The sequence below is a fragment of the Dermacentor albipictus genome, chromosome 9 (assembly GCF_038994185.2).
Source record: "Dermacentor albipictus isolate Rhodes 1998 colony chromosome 9, USDA_Dalb.pri_finalv2, whole genome shotgun sequence".
Classification (NCBI taxonomy): domain Eukaryota; kingdom Metazoa; phylum Arthropoda; class Arachnida; order Ixodida; family Ixodidae; genus Dermacentor; species Dermacentor albipictus.
This window is the reverse complement of record NC_091829.1, coordinates 45,250,053-45,262,366: the sequence shown is the minus strand read 5'-3', so window position 1 is coordinate 45,262,366 and position 12,314 is coordinate 45,250,053. Positions and strand designations below refer to the sequence as shown.

The 12,314-nt window shown below is 49.8% G+C and overlaps 1 long non-coding RNA gene across 2 annotated transcripts in view; it reads left to right on the top strand.

Annotated features, from left to right (window-relative positions):
- Positions 1 to 12,314, top strand: part of LOC139049766 (uncharacterized) — a 133,711-nt gene that overhangs the window by 57,593 nt on the left and 63,804 nt on the right. For both annotated transcript variants that reach the window (XR_011508566.1, XR_011508567.1), the window contains exon 4: positions 11,853 to 12,120. This is a non-coding gene — a long non-coding RNA (uncharacterized lncRNA). The remainder of the gene's footprint in view (positions 1 to 11,852; positions 12,121 to 12,314) is intronic.

Genomic DNA, 12,314 nt, shown 5'->3' with positions numbered 1-12,314 from the left:
AAAATCTAAGCACACGGGTGTTTCCGCATTCGGCCCCCATCGAAATGCTGCCGCCGTGGCCGGGATTCAATCCCGCGACCCCGTGCTCAGCAGCCTAACACTACAGCCACTGAGCAACCACGGCGGATTAGCGCGCGCTATTAAAGCAGCCCATACTTGTTGCTGTTCCGGCTTGCTTGTCGATGTCTCCCTCGAATGTCGTGACGCCGCGACAATATATATATATACATATATATATATATATATATATATATATATATATATATATATATATATATATATATATATATATATATATATATATATATGTATTGCTAAGAATTTTTGGAGGTGGTTTTGCCTCTCAGGGCTCTTAATTGTTTGACTTCTCGTTCCCTATAGGCCGAGAATTGTATGGTCCAAAGAGTCACTGTAGACTTGCTTTTATTCACAGGGATTTCCCTTTTTCCCGTGGCGCTCTGCGTGCACTTGATATGAAGACTTTCTTTTTTCCTTTTTATTTCTTGTACTATCTCTCTTCCTTATTCTTTCGTCAAGGTTGTGGTCGTTTATTTTTTTTTAGAAGGCTTGTTGAATGCCTGTTTTCTTTCTTATATCCGGCTTCTATGTTTTGTGAGTAAAGCGTTGTCGATGATTGAGGTGTCGAACATATTTAGCTTTAATCTTCAGACATGGAGGAGGAAACAAGTGAGAGAGAGAAGGAAAGGCAATGAGGTTAGCAATGCAATGTGGTTAGTAGTCTGGTTTGCTATCCTACAGACGCTGAAGGGGTAATAAGTCGATACGGGCACAAGTGGAAAATTGTACGACATGTAGGCTATCCCGTCAGGGTTTTGTTAGTAGGGTATCATAGGAATACGATTAATAGTGGGCAATACTGGGAATGTCGGCGGCGTTGGAATTAGAAAAAAATGCGCGGAAAAGTGGAGTCAAAGTAAACAGTCGGTCGCGCTTGATGCATTTTTTTTTCTTTCTTTCTTTTGGATCATTGGTTTTGTTTGCATGTGGGTTATGTTTTAAACGTCTTTGGAGACCGATGTTTACAGCGGTGCCATGGTAAGCGGCCATGCAAGCGAGAAACCGGTATCATCCTATCATTGTAACCACAGAAGCCTATGTCGCCATCTTGTTAGCTATGATTGGCTCAGAGGGCTGCTGCAGGCGCTCTGATTGGCTCAAAGTATCGCCGTTAAAGAATTCGACAATATGGCAGAAATATACTGTGTCTAGTATAGCACCTTCCTCCCCTCGACTACACCCCCCCCCCCCCTCGGTGGGTGCTGCGGTCACGACCCGAGTTTTGCAACTAACACGGAATGCGTTGAGCACGTCACTGCCTGTGTCATCACTAACGTCAGGTACTTAGTAGCAGAACCGTTTTTGAGGCTAAATTACTGGGAATTCATCTACTGCGGTAGTTGGTCGGCAAAGTTGGAAGACCTTTACTTGTTATAATTGTACAACCCTATATATACTATAATTAAGTGGTATACTCGGTTCTTCTTTTTTCTTCTGCGACTGGAATGACAAAGACATTTACTTAACGACGCTTCTCCACGCTGGTTCACTTCATGAGACTTCCCGTCACTCTGTGTCCTGCGCTTATGCAGAAATGGCAGCTATGTTTATAGCTCCCGATGCCGGGACCACTACCTTTAAATATTCCTCCGAACGTTACCCAGATGGAGAAATGCCAAGTCTCTAGGCATCGATCTCGCATTTCCGAAGCCATAGGACGCGCTATTCTGACACAACGCTGACGTCTCGTTAATCACCCTCCTGCCGCACAAGCTGTCTTCGACACTTAACTAGGAAATGTACTGGAAGCGGTCAGGGCCCTTCGAGAAACAACTCGCCAAACCACAGCCTTCTCACATTTCCCCCTAAAGCGATGACGTCGAAATTAATAGCAATGTTAACGTCAGTTACTTTTTATCTGTCTTCGCTTCAACCTTTTTGAACGTTTACGGTTGTGCTCGTTGAGTCTTATTATTTGTGAGGTCGTACCCCCATCGTCACAATTTATCAAATCAACCTTGTTGCGCTGAAAGTTTCAGCACAGTGTGGTGCTGAAAGCTTGACGCTAATGGGCACAGGATGGATATCGATTGCCGCCTGCCCCTTAAGGTAGCACAATAGGTCGATTAAAAGCACAAAAATAAAACGCGCGCCCCAACAGGTCATCGTCCTTCAACAAAGCGAGACTAATGCCCAAATATACTTGCCTGCTGTATGTCGCATATGTTAGGATAAATAATGAACTCATGGTTTTCATCACCGTGGAGGTTGTTTTTCTCACAAATATGAAAAAAAAAAAGCTGAACGCGTGAATGAGTAAAAAAAGTTTACGACATTCACTTATGCTTGTGTTTAACGGCGTACGCTGTGGTTTCTAACAATAGAGTATTTTCAATCGCTGTCCTGAATACATCTGCCTCTTTCAAAGGGCTTCATGGATTAACGCTGGCCTGTCCCAGATTTTTCTCGTAACATGAACCAAAATGTAAAAACGTGGTATACTTAGGTGAATGACACCAATAGCATACATGCAGCAGTCGACTTGTGTTGCACAGAATTTTTCATATGATTAGTCAGCTAATTTTCAAAATTTAGTTATGCAAAACTTTTCGTGAGCTTTAGGGTGCAGGCTGTACAGGCAAAGTTGTAGAGCGTGCTCAGAAAAGATCCGATCACATTGTTCAGTGAAGTTATCTTTAACCTGGTTCCCTTTCGCGGGCTGTGAAGAAACTCCGCAAAGTATGAAGAAGGACAAAAAAATGGGGGGGAGGGGGGGGGGGCATGGAAGTTTCTCCCGAACCCGAACCATTGAAAGCGACAGCGAGGTTTAGCGTAGCGTTCGAGCTCCGCACTCCGTGTTCTAATGCTACGTCGAGCCACGGCCAGCCCGGAAAACGCGTCTCTCGTTGAAACGCGACACGCACCTCGGTGGTGCCCTAGATCAGACCCACGAAAAGCCACCGGCGTTCTTTGTCAGCGTCAATCGAAAGGGTAATATAGATTTATAGCTTGACGCTTACTGTGGGTTCCGCTCAGGTCACTGTATACGTGTCATCCCGGTGTAGTCTGCACACATTTGCTGAACATACACATTAGCGCGTGCGTGTGTGCCTGTGTTTGCGCATTCCCACAGCACCGAAAGCCAGAACGCTGACTTGGCTGAGGCAGAGCCGATTAGGTGGAGCGTGGTGATGCGTCCACATGGCTCCGTCCTTTCTGCAGCCAAGGCCACTGCGCGCCTGTGGCTGCCTTCTAACCCATAGAGTTTCTCTCTACATTACCTAGAGGGACACCTGGCGCTGCTGCGCTGTGGTATGCATTGGAATGCCGGTATATAGTGACTTCGGATTGGCATCGCTCTCGGAGAGCCAGGCAAGCACCGTTCCGTCTGTCACAATTATTCATTTTCTACTATTGGAATCCCACCGATGGCACCGGCTGTTGGAATCTCAGCGCTGCCACCAGCTGTTGGAACCTCAGTGCTGACACCCGTTATTGCAATCGTGGCGCCCGTTGTCGCAAATGGGTCGCAAGCCCCAAGGGTAGCGTTGGCCTGGCGGCCTGGGGCACACTGGAAGCATCCGAAGGTCCCGGCAAAGCATGAGTCGACTGCTAACAGAACGACTTGTTTATTCTAGCATCGCAAAAGAGCGGCCGGTGCGGCCGGTCAGGTCGACCGCAGTGGAGAGACGGGAGTGCACGCTTCTCGACTGAAGAATTCGGAGCCTCTCTCTTGCCGTCCGGGAGCAGCTGCTTTTATACTCTTGGCGTCGCGGGCAAGAAGGAAGGTCACGGGATGACACCACGTGACGGTGGGGCACAGACGGACTGAGAGACATGTTGAGACGAGTGTAGTGACGCATCAGACGGGCCGGCGCCGGTCAGACCTCCTCGCTTCACACTTGGGGAGCTCCTCTCCCCGGCTGCCGCGCTTTGACAAGCGTGGGCACACACACACACACGCACACACGAAGACACGTGGCACTGAAACATGCCGGGACGCGCTCGGCGGGGATGCGTCGCGGCCGCTCCGAACGGGTCAAAATGTCCGCCGCTTTGAACGAAGCCCCGGCGTCCGTTGAATCCGCGCCGGCTTTACCGCGCGTCGTAGGCGAAACGTAACAGACCGCCCCGCCGGGGGAAGGAGATCCCGATGGTCAGGGGACTGCATCCGCTGTCCGGAGGGATGTCGCTCGATGATGCTCATAACCGAAGTCGGTCGTCCCTCGGCGTTTCGTGAGCGCAGCGCACAGAGAAGGCCTCGTTCTCACGTTCAGGTTCACACAGGACACTGCAAAGTGACTTCGGGAGAGTTGTCATTTTTCTCTCGTTCCCAGCAAGCGTTAGAACTACGCCGAAACTCAGCCGCTCAGTCAGCAAGCACGGCACAACCCTTACTAAGCCATGCCAGGCTCTTTCCCCTTTTATACTACTGCCTAGTTCCTTACAGTAGTCTAGCAGCACTCAGAACGCGTCCACAAATCGGAAAATTGCACTACAAAGCACATCATCACTTTGAAACACTACACAAAAGCAATATGTTAAAAATCCTGCCTCAGGAAGAAAAACATCAATAACAAACAATTTTGAGGCTGATTCCCACGTTAGGGGTTTCGACTTAAGCCATCGGCGTTACCGTTGAGACTCCCCTTTTTGTAACGCACCTCAAAGGAATATTGTTGCAAAGCGAGGCTCCAGCGCAGGAGGCGGCCATTTGTGAAAGAGATGGTCTGCAGCCATTGGAGAGGGCAGTGATCCGTCTCGAAGCATGCGAAGCGGAGATCGCAGCGAGCGACCGTACACCAGCACAGCTGGCGAAAACCCCGTAGCCGCAGGCGGCGCGGTCTTCAATGCAAACATCACCCCAGGCAGAAACAGCTCCCAGTCAGTTTGTTGTTCAAACCACAATGCTCTCCACACGCGCTTCATGACGGAGAGGAGCTTCTCAAGGGAATTCGACTGTGGGTGGTACACTGAGCTGTGTAACAGCTTTACCCCACACCTTTCGAGAAAAGCTGTCGTCAAAGCGCTAGTAAACACTGTGCCCTGATCTGATTGGATTTCCGCAGGAAAACCAACTCGCGCAAATATGGACAGTAGTGCATTGACTATCTCAACTGAGCTGAGTTCTTTAAGCGGCACTGCTTCAGGGAACTTTGTCGCTGGGCAGATCACAGTCAAAATGTGTCTGTACCTCGTGGCTGTTACCGGCAGAGGTCCCACTGTATCAATAACGAGCCGTCTAAAAGGCTTCGTAATGATAGGTACCAACTTCAACGGCGCCCTCGATTAGTCTCCTGGTTAGATTAGACCCGCTGACAGGTGTCGCATGTCTTCACAAAGTGGTCTGCGTCCCGAAAACACCCTGGCCACTCTTGCAAGAGACGGTCCTTAGTTTTCTTAACTCCTAGGTGTCCGGACCACGAACCCCCATGCGACAAGCGCAACAGATCCTGACGATAGCATTGAGGCACGATCAGCTGATCGAACTCCATTCCCCTGCGGTCTAGATACTTCCGGTACAGGACCCCACCTCTTTCCACAAAGCGAGCATTTTTCTTGGCGATACCTTCCTTGATAATGCAGCCTATGTTTTCTAGGCTGCCATCCTTCTTTTGCTCGGCTATCAAAGCCGACCGGCTGACTTTTAGCAACCTATTAAGTCCGTCTGACGTAGGCGCGATGAGCAAATCTGCAGATAGCTCTTCTTACTTTCCCGCATCGGGAATTTCCTCTCCATTATCTGGTGCCTTTAACACTACAGGCTCAATTTTATTTAGTTCGGGCGTGCTCTGAATATCAGCTTGCTGCGCCTCTGACCCTTTCTCATCGTTCGACAACGTCGGCCTCGCAACTACCGCCTTTGCAGCGAGCTCCCGAACCTTCGATCTAGTTAAGGCCTGAACGCTAGCCTCACCAAACAAAAGCCCCTTCTCGCGCAGGAGGTGATCGGACCTGTTCGAAAATAGGTACGGGTACTGGGGGGGCAGCATAGATGACACTGCCGCCTCCGTCTCAAGTGCTCCGAAAGGACCTTCAATAAGCACTTTTGCTACGGGCAGACACACGCTATGAGCTTCCACGGCTTGCTTGATCCATGCGCACTCGTCCGTGAACATATCGGGTTCTACGTAAGAGGGGTGGACTACATCCATCGTAGCTGCGGAATCGTGAAGCACTCGGCACTCTTTCCCGTTTACGAGGAGGTCTCGCATGTAAGGTTCGAGAAGCTTCATGTTCTCGTCAGTGCTGCATAATGACAAAAACACGACTTTTGTTTTTGTTTCTGGACACTGCGCCGAAAAGTGACCCGGCTTCTGACACGTATAACAAACGCGCGCTTGCCTCGTCTCGAACCGCTTTCTGCGTTCGGCTTCGGTTGCCGCCGTCTCCTTACGTTCGGTCGGACTGCTTTCACTCGCATCCGCACTACGTGTGTCCCCCTTTGCTCTCATGGGCGTGAACTTCGGCTTCTCAAACTTGGAGCCAAATTCACCCTTTTGACCGCCCTTAGCTCCACGAGCCCGACGCGTCACAAACTCTTCGGCTAGCTCAGCGGCTCTAGCCACCGTACTAACGTCTGGCCTATCCAAGACCCAGTACCGCACGTTCTCAGGTAACCGACTATAAAACTGTTCCAGCCCGAAACACTGCAGAACTTTCTCGTGGTCACCAAACGCTTTCTCTTCTTTGAGCCACTCCTGCATGTTTGACATAAGCCTGTAGGCAAACTCTGTATATGACTCGCTTTTACCTTTCTCATTTTCCCGAAACTTCCGACGGAACGCCTCCGCTGACAGCCTGTACTTTTTTAGCAGACTCGATTTCACTTTGTCGAAATCCTCTGCCTCCTTTCTCTCCAAGCGAGCGACTACGTCGGCCGCCTCGCCGGGTAACAAAGTGAGCAAGCGCTGTGGCCACGTTTCCCGAGAGAACCCCTGCTTTTCGCACGTTCGCTCAAAGTTAACCAGGAACAAACCAATGTCCTCTCCAAGCTTAAACGGCCGCATCAGGTCAGTCATTTTGAACAATACTCGTTCTCCTGCACCGTGTGCCTGACTTCCATTACGAGCGCGTTCCATCTCTAACTCGAGACGCTTCATTTCCAAAGCGTGTTGACGGTCGCGCTCTCTTTCTTTCTCTTGTTGCTCTCGTTCTATCTGTTCTTTAAGTTCACGCTCATCTTTCTCTTTCTGTTCTTTAAGTTCGCGCTCCTGTCTTTTTGCCCTCTCCTCAATGGTCTCAAGGCATTCCGACAGCTCGTCATCCTCAGCTTCTAACTCAAGAATAGCCCTCAGCAGTTCTGGTTTTCTGAGTTTGTCTGAGACATCCAGACCCAACTCCCTTGCAAGCTCCAACAATTTCGGTTTGCGCAACGACTTCAAATCCATGGCTGCTCTGAATGCTGCTTTCTCTACTGCCTACTATTGTCTTGCCGCAAACTAACCCCGCAGCAACGACAACCACAATTACCAGCTCTGTTTCTCACACTAACAAAAGCCTGGCAAAACTCAGAAGAAGAAAGTCCCGCACTCACCAAACCTCGCAGCCAAGAATTCAGCGCAGTCGTTCCGCTGCAGGCAACCAGTCATCACACAGGGCTCGTTGCACTGCTCCCGGATGGTCGTTGTGCTGCTCAGCATACAGTCAACCGCATATCTTCGCTGCAGGCCTCCGTTGTCGCGATCTCACCGCTGGCAACCAGCTATTGGAATCCCACCGATGGCACCGGCTGTTGAAATCTCAGTGCTGCCACCAGCTGTTGGAACCTCAGTGCTGACACCCGTTATTGCAATCGGACCGCTGGCGCCCGTTGTCGCAAAAGGGTCGCAAGCCCCAAGGGTAGCGTTGGCCTGGCGGCCTGGGGCACACTGGAAGCATCCGAAGGTCCCGGCAAAGCATGAGTCGACTGCTAACAGATCAACTTGTTTATTCTAGCATCGCAAAAGAGCGGCCGGTCAGGTCGACCGAAGTGCAGAGACGGGAGTGCACGCTTCTCGACTGAAGAATTCGGAGCCTCTCTCTTGCCGTCCGGGAGCAGCTGCTTTTATACTCTTGGCGTCGCGGGCAAGAAGGAAGGTCACGGAATGACGCCACGTGACGGTGGGGCACAGACGGACTGAGAGACATGTAGAGACGAGTGTAGTGACGCATCAGACGGGCCGGCGCCGGTCAGACCTCCTCGCTTCACACTTGGGGAGCTCCTCTCCCCGGCTGCCGCACTTTGACAAGCGTGGGCACGCACACACACACGCACACACGAAGACACGTGGCACTGAAACATGCCGGGACGCGCTCGGCGGGGATGCGTCGCGGCCGCTCCGAACGGGCCAAAATGTCCGCCGCTTTGAACGAAGCCCCGGCGTCCGTTGAATCCGCGCCGGCTTTACCGCGCGTCGTAGGCGAAACGTAACACTACTAAAACAGCACGTAAAAAGGTGTTTTATTTTGATTATTACGCAAAAACATGTTTTGTTTAACCATGAGAACTTGTTATTGCGTGTACAATTATATGATACGTAAAAAGTATCAGCGGGCCGCTAAATATGGAGGACAGACGACAAGGTTCGCGCTCGCTTTGAAGCAGTTTGCCGTCTGTTCTCCCGTGGCTATGGTGTTGGGCTGCTGCGCACGAGGTCGCGGGATCAAATCCCGGCCACGGCGGCCGCATCTCGATGGGGGCGAATTGTGAAAACACCCGTGTACAGTGTCGATCACACTTGTCTAGAGTGGCCCGAAGGCTGCTCCGCACTGCGCCTGCGACGCCTAGCGACAAGCCCTGGGTTCGAGATGTGTTGGCCGATAGCGCCACGTGCGTGGACGCTGCGGCATTCGCGGGCAGCCAAGATACAGGCCGCAGCATTCTAGCCGTGTCACGCTCGCAGCTCAGCTGGCAGTGCTCGTCTAGTGATAAAAAGCCGGTGCTCGCGACCCGCAAATCACGCAGGTGGCGCTATCCGCAATCACGCGCGTGGCGCTATCGGCCAACACATCTCGAACCCGGTGCTTGTCGCTAGGCGTCGCAGGCGCAGTGCGGAGCAGCAGTCGGGCCACTCTAGACAAGTGTGGTCGACACTGTACTTAGATTTAGGTGCGCGTTAAAGAAACCCAGGTGGTCGAAATTTCCAGAGTCCCCCACTACGGCGAGCCTCATAATCAGAAAGTGGTTTTGGCACGTAAAACCCCATAATTTTTAAAAATTTTTTTAAAGGAAATGTTAAAAATTTCATTTAATTTAATTTTTAATTTAAAGACTTGGGAGGTTAACCAGAGATTATCTCCGGTTGGCTGCCCTGTAATGGGGGAGGGACAAGGGAATGCGATAAGTGAGAGAGAGAAGGATAAAAAAATGTAAAAAAGAAATTTAAAACCAACACACACACACACAAAGTGTGTGTGTGAGTGAGTCAAAGGCGCTCGCACAAGCCAGGTGCTCTCCGAAAGCAGAGAAGTGCCTTCGCTGCCTTCTGAACCGATGACCGGGGGGGGGGGGGGGCGATATTCTAGTATTTTCTGTTCACTCGGAAGACAATCTAGTTTCCCGAATGCGTTGGACATAGGCTGTCTTTCTGCTTCCGGAGGAGGACACTGGCACAATCGGAGTGCAATAGTTTTAACGAGAGCGTTGTAAAACATCCTTTACACTGACATGTCATGGAGAAGCACTACTTTTACACCCCGAGCGAGAGATGCCGGACTGTGTGAGAAGTTTTGACTGTGCATTGTGTGACGTCGAATGTGTTAGTGGGACCTTGATACTGCTTATGACTTAAGTGGCTCCTTCGCCCACAGCAGCAGTTCTGCCCTGACGTTTTCTTTCATCCGTCGCCCCACTTTTCCGCTCCCATGGGACAGGGTAGCCAGCCGGAGATATCCTCAGGTTAACCTCCCTGTCATTTCATTGCTTTTCTCTCGCTCTCTTTCTCTAGAAGTCAGGAGCGAAAACACCTCGCCCGCTGGCGCTTAAACGTGTGCGTTGCACTCGAGTCGTAAACGTCCTATGAGTTCATATTTTAAAGCGATAGCTTTCCTTGGCACTTCTCCCCACTTTGCGGTTTGTCACTTTCTGACCGTTTATGGCCAACATTTCACACTAGGTGGCACTAGCTGTTGCTAGAAATTAATAAATCAATAAGTAAAAAAGTTACGATGGTCGGTTTCGAACCCCGGCTCGCAGCGCAAAAATTCGATGCTCTAACATTAGACCATGAGGACTTACCTGAAAAGGACGAATAAACTCTTTCAAGCCAACGCTTGACATGCTTGTTGCGTTAAGCACGTCGCATCGATATTGCAAAAGCCGGCGTTCTACAGTGCCTTCCAGTGTGAAATCAGCGCTTTTTCTGACACTCGATCGCACTATGGGGACCACTGGGAGTCACTGGGACACCAGTGATAACGCTAGATAAGAGCTGGGTCACACTGGACGAGATGCTGGTTTCACTGGTGTGACACTGGGGCGCCATAGTCTTTCGCCTTGTGGGCGAAACTGCGGCTTTTAATGTTTTCGAAGCCAGGGTTCTCGTGAAAAATTTGCGAAAAAGCCTCACGTAGAAATTTCCTCGTAGGTTACTAACGGCTATCCATAGGTAACGTTGTTGCAATGGAACGAAGGCATACAGTAGCGCACGCTTTAGTTTACTAAAGCTTAATAAACCCAAGATCATATTTTTAATGTTGCTCGACCCACTTCCTTGAATATGACGGCCTGGCCTCCCAAACTAAGTAACTTACGTAATAGGAGTACCGAATTTTGTGCGCCGATTTCCGTTTCTATCTCTTCAAGTCTTATTTCCCCTTCGCATCGTGCAGAATAGACAACAGGACTTTTTTTCTGATTAACCTCCCTGTTTTTCTTTCGTTTATATATCTCTTTACGGAATAGGTCCCACGTAGTAACCTATGCATGAACCATTTGCATCGCCTGGCACCTTCGCTGCGACTCCCCATTACATTTGGACTTTGTCGAATCGGGGCAAGTGGCATTTACCGAATGTGAACATTATGCAGCATTTGCGACATATGTTCTTTGCCACTGTTCTCGTTATAGCACGCGAAGGCGGTCGCTCGCACCAACGCGAGCATGACTCGAAGACCGGCCGCTGTCGAAGCAATGTGGTCGTCGCTAAAGACGGTGACGAGTGCGCTGTTGAAGTTGGTATAACTTCTAGTGGCCGTCGAAAGACTCTCACATCCTTCGTTCTTTATTTTTAGCTCTTTCTCTCCCCGCCTTGAACATGCGCTTCGTTGAAGCCGGCGACATACTGTGGTCGTAGCCAACATTCCCAATCAGTCAATCAGTTAATAAATCAGTTGATCAATCAATCAATCAATCAATCAATCAATCAATCAATCAATCAATCAATCAATCAATCAATCAGTCAGTCAGTCAGTCAGTCAGTCAGTCAGTCAGTCAGTCAATCAATCAGTCAATCCATCCATCAATCAATCAATCAATCAATCAATCAATCAATCGATCAATCAATCGATCAATCGATCGATCGATCGATCGAATCTCTGCTTTTAATATTTGGGTCTCCACTCCCCCCTCCCCCACGGTAAGGTAGCAGACCTGATGTATGTCATCCGGTTAACATCCTTGCATTTCTCACTTCAATTTTAGATCTATATGTCTACGCAAATATGGTAGAGCAAAAACATCTGCTTTAAATTTATAAAGCTACCGGGCTTTCACTTTATAAAGGCCAATTGTTGACGGGTAAGGCGCATAAAAATAAAAAAAGAGATGTTCTATAGACGCACTGGTGTGAACACATGCATATTGCGTTGTGCTTCTATTATAAGTCTACTGTTAGATTTTGTTCTTTGCGTAGGAAACCTTGGCAACGTATTGCAACAGACGGCAAGGACTGCGGACAGTTACAATGTTGCGTAAAGATTCCACAACCAGTGCTGGCATAGAAGCGTGGCGTCACCAACAAGCTCTACGGACCAGCAGAAGGACGCTTCGTCATGGGATATCGACAGGATGAGGAGGAAGCAGCAGCCCGAGCGCCATCGCAGAAGGAAATCCAATCCAATCCAGCGGCTCCACTGACAGCGCCACTTCAAGCGACAGTAAGGTTGTCTGGCCGTATAAAGGTATGTGTTTCTGTAATTTCACTTGATTTTCCGGGCGTGATGTCGCCATGTCGATATGTGCCCGCGGCGGCCGTATTTCGACGGGGTGCGTAATGTAAGCGCAGTCGTTTACAGCAACCTTCGAGTGCACCTTAAAGGATCCCAAATGAAGCTCTCCACTGTGGCGTTTCCCCCATAGCCTGTTTCCACGAAAT